The sequence below is a fragment of the Microtus pennsylvanicus genome, chromosome 14 (assembly GCF_037038515.1).
Source record: "Microtus pennsylvanicus isolate mMicPen1 chromosome 14, mMicPen1.hap1, whole genome shotgun sequence".
Taxonomy (NCBI): domain Eukaryota; kingdom Metazoa; phylum Chordata; class Mammalia; order Rodentia; family Cricetidae; genus Microtus; species Microtus pennsylvanicus.
This window is the reverse complement of record NC_134592.1, coordinates 9,392,693-9,396,211: the sequence shown is the minus strand read 5'-3', so window position 1 is coordinate 9,396,211 and position 3,519 is coordinate 9,392,693. Positions and strand designations below refer to the sequence as shown.

At 42.5% G+C, this 3,519-nt stretch overlaps 1 pseudogene; it reads left to right on the top strand.

Annotated features, from left to right (window-relative positions):
* Positions 1-1,887: 1,887 nt before the first annotated feature.
* On the top strand, positions 1,888-2,484 carry LOC142834852 (eukaryotic translation initiation factor 1 pseudogene; annotated as a pseudogene).
* The last annotated feature ends 1,035 nt before the right edge of the window (positions 2,485-3,519 follow it).

The window sequence follows — 3,519 nt, the reverse complement described above, 5'->3', positions numbered from 1 at the left end:
TGGTTAGAAAAGTTTTCTTCTATGATTTTGTTAAATATATTTTCTGTGAATTTGAGTTGAAATTCTTCTTCTTCTATACCTATTATTCTTAGATTTGGCCTTTTCATACTGTCCCATATTTCCTGGATATTTTGGGTTAAGTGTTTGTTAGATTTAATGTTTTTTATTTCCTCTTCAGATTCTCTCTTTCATCTCTTATATTCTGCTGTTCATGCTTGTGTTTGTAGTTACTGATTGTTTTCTCATGATTTCTGTTTCTATAAATCCCTTGGATTGTGTTTTCTTTATTGTCTCTATTTCAGTTTTCAAGTCTTGAATAGTTTCTTTCAAATGTGTGATTGCTTTTTCTTGGTTTTCTTTAAGTGATTTGCTGATGTCTTCCATTTTTTTGTCTTTTTCTCCATTTCTTTAAGGGAATTTCTCATTCCCTCTTTAAGAGTTTCAAACATTCTCTCTTTTTACTTTTAAAAAATATTATTTTATTATTTGACAGTTTCAAACATTCTCTTGAAGTTATTTTTTAGGTCATTTTGTTCTGCTTCATCTTTATTTGGTTGTTCAAGTCTTGCTGTTGTATGGTCTTCAGGTTTTACTGGTGTTGTGTTGCTCTTTGTGGTGTTGAGTGTGTTCTTACCTTTTCTACTCATCTTTTCCTCTATTAGGTGTGGTTGGGGCTGTCTGAGATTCTGTTGATTAATCTTCTAGGTACCAGTGAATCCAAAGCTCAGATGGTTGTTCCTCATGGTACAGTCAGTGCCACAGTTCTAGTTACTGTGTTGGTTATTCCTTGTTCCTGAAGATAGCTCAGTATTCCTGTGCTTTGCTCTGCTCCCTTGTAGTTTTCTGTCTCAGGCATACTTTGACCTAGTTTACCAGTTTTGACCTGGTTCTGTAAATCTTGGTCTGGATCCATTTCTGCAGAGGCTTGGAGTTGGTCCTGAAAAGGTCTCTGGCTCCAGTCTACTGCCTTGGAGTTCCCAGACTCAGGTGTGCCCAGAACTGCAGAGCACCTGGCTCAGACTTACTCCCTCAGAGGTCTTAGACCCACGCTCAGACCTGCAGAGGTTTCATGTTCTTGCCTATTCCCTTTGATGTCCCAGACCAATGCCCAGACCCACAGAGATCCTGGTTCAGGCTTACTCCCTCTGAGGTCCCAGACTCATGCTTCCCTCTGAGGTCCCAGATTCATGCCCAGACTGGCAGAAGTCCTGGCTCAGTCCTAGTTCCTTGAAGGTCTCAGACTCATACCCAGATCTACAGGGGTCCTGGCTTAGGTCTACTTCCTTGAAGGTCCCAGATTCACGTCTGGACCCTCAGCAGTCTCTGGCTCTGGCTCACTCACTCAGTGGTTATTCCCCTGTATCTGTTCCAGTGGAGTTGGCTGTCTCAATAGAGTTTGCTGTCTCTGGTCTGCTTTGAATCAATTTAAGTTTTAAGAGCTAATTGGGAACAACCTGAAGGTAAGGCCAAGTTTTAATACTTAATATGAAGACTCTGTGTCTTTTTGGGGAGTTGTGGTCCAAAGAAAGATCTGTTTCAGCTTTGACTCCCACAGTAGATGGTCTCATTGGTGCATTAATAAACTGATAACATTGTAGGGATGTGGTGAGTGATTAAGAGAAGGGACATAAGCCAGAAACTATGTTGATGTCTGTGATCATTGCTGCTGCTGGCTGCCATGGGCACTGGAGCTTCTTATTCAGTGGTAAGTAGTATTAATGACTTCAGACTCATAACTGGACATGAGGGACTTGAAGGTTTCTCTGCCACTCCCTCTCCCTACAAAAAATAACTGTGGTGTGAGAGGTTCTTCTGTCTATGTGTTGCTTTTATTGCTTAATGAATAAAGAAACTACCTTGGGCCCAGTCACTGAGCCGCCAAGGACTCAGCTGCCTCCCCCTCGAGCCTCCTCGCTTCCCGACTCTCCATTCCCCCTGCCCGCCTTCTCCCGCAGCCGCCTTCTGCAGGCCGTTTCCACCGAGGAAAAGGAATCATATCGTATGTCCGGTATTCAGAACCTCCACTCTTTCGACCCCTTTGCTGATGCAAGTAAGGGTGATGACCTGCTTCCATATAAGAATTCAACAGAGAAACGGTAGGAAGACCCTTACCACTGTCCAAGGGATCGTTGATGATTACGATAAAAAGAAACTAGTGAAGGCGTTTAAGAAGAAATTTGCCTGAAATGGTACTGTAATTGAGCATCCAGAATATGGAGAAGTAATTCAGCTACAGGGTGACCAGTGCAAGAACATATGCCAGTTCCTAATAGAGATTGGACTGGCTAAGAACGATCAGCTGAAGGTTCATGGGTTTTAAGTGCTTGTGACTCTGAAGCTTAAATGAGGATTTCCTTGCAATGAGTAGAATTTCCCTCCTGTCCCTTGTCACAAGTTTAAAAACCTCACAGCTTGTATAATGTAACCATTTGGGGTCCGCTTTTAACTTGGACTAGTGTAATTCCTTCATGCAATAAACTGAAAAGAGCCATGCTGGAAAAAAAAAAAAAGAAACTGCCTTGGCCTATAGTATGGGAAGAGACGGGCAGAGCCAGAGAGACACCACAATGGAGCCACTGCCAGAGTAAGACATGCTGAAACTTTAGTCTGTAAGCCACTGCCATGTGGCAATGCACAGATTAATGGAGATGGGTTAAATTAAGATGTAAGAGTCAGCCAATAAGAAGCTAGAACTAATGGGTCAAGCAGTGATTTAATTAATACAGTTCCTGTGTGATTATTTCAGGTCTAAGCTAGCTGGGCAGCCAGGATGAACAAGTGGGCCCTCTTCCTAAAAAACTGTCCAAACAAGAAACTGTTGAAGAGAGTCCTTGAAACTGATAAAGATGTTGAAGTGTAGTTCTTCACAGTTGATAGTTTCTGGCAAAGGTGGGGTGGAGAAGGTGTTGAGAGAAAGAGGGTTTGCTTTTGGTCCCAGCTGCCCTGCTAGCTTACAACCCAAATAATCACACAGAAACTGTATTCATTTAAACACTGCCTGGCCCATTAGTTCTATCCTCTTATTGGCTAACTCTCACATCTTGATTCAATCAATTTCTAATAATCTGTATGTCACCATGAGGTCGTGGCTTACTGGGAAAGACTCAGCATGTCTGACCTGGCAGCTTCATGGTGGTTCTCTCTATCTGACTCTCTTTCTTCCTTCTAGAATTCAGTTCTGTCTCCTTACCTACCTAAGTTCTGCCCTATCACCAGGCCCAAAGCAGTTTATTAACCAATGAAAGCAACACAAATACAGAAGGACCTCACCAAGAAGGGCTCAGTTTTCTTTAAGGAGCTGGCAACTGGGAGTTTGAGCATGCTCCAGTGAGTATATAGGCAACACAAATTGAACTTGTTGGTTTGGGGGGACACAAGTGTGGGAGGGTGAACCTGGGAGGAATGAGAACCAAGTGAGATTAGAGTGCATTGTATGGAATTCCCAATTAATGAAAATATTATATTGGCAGGAAAAAGAGAAGGGGCATACAAGGTGGAGGTGGGCCCCTTGAGTGTACC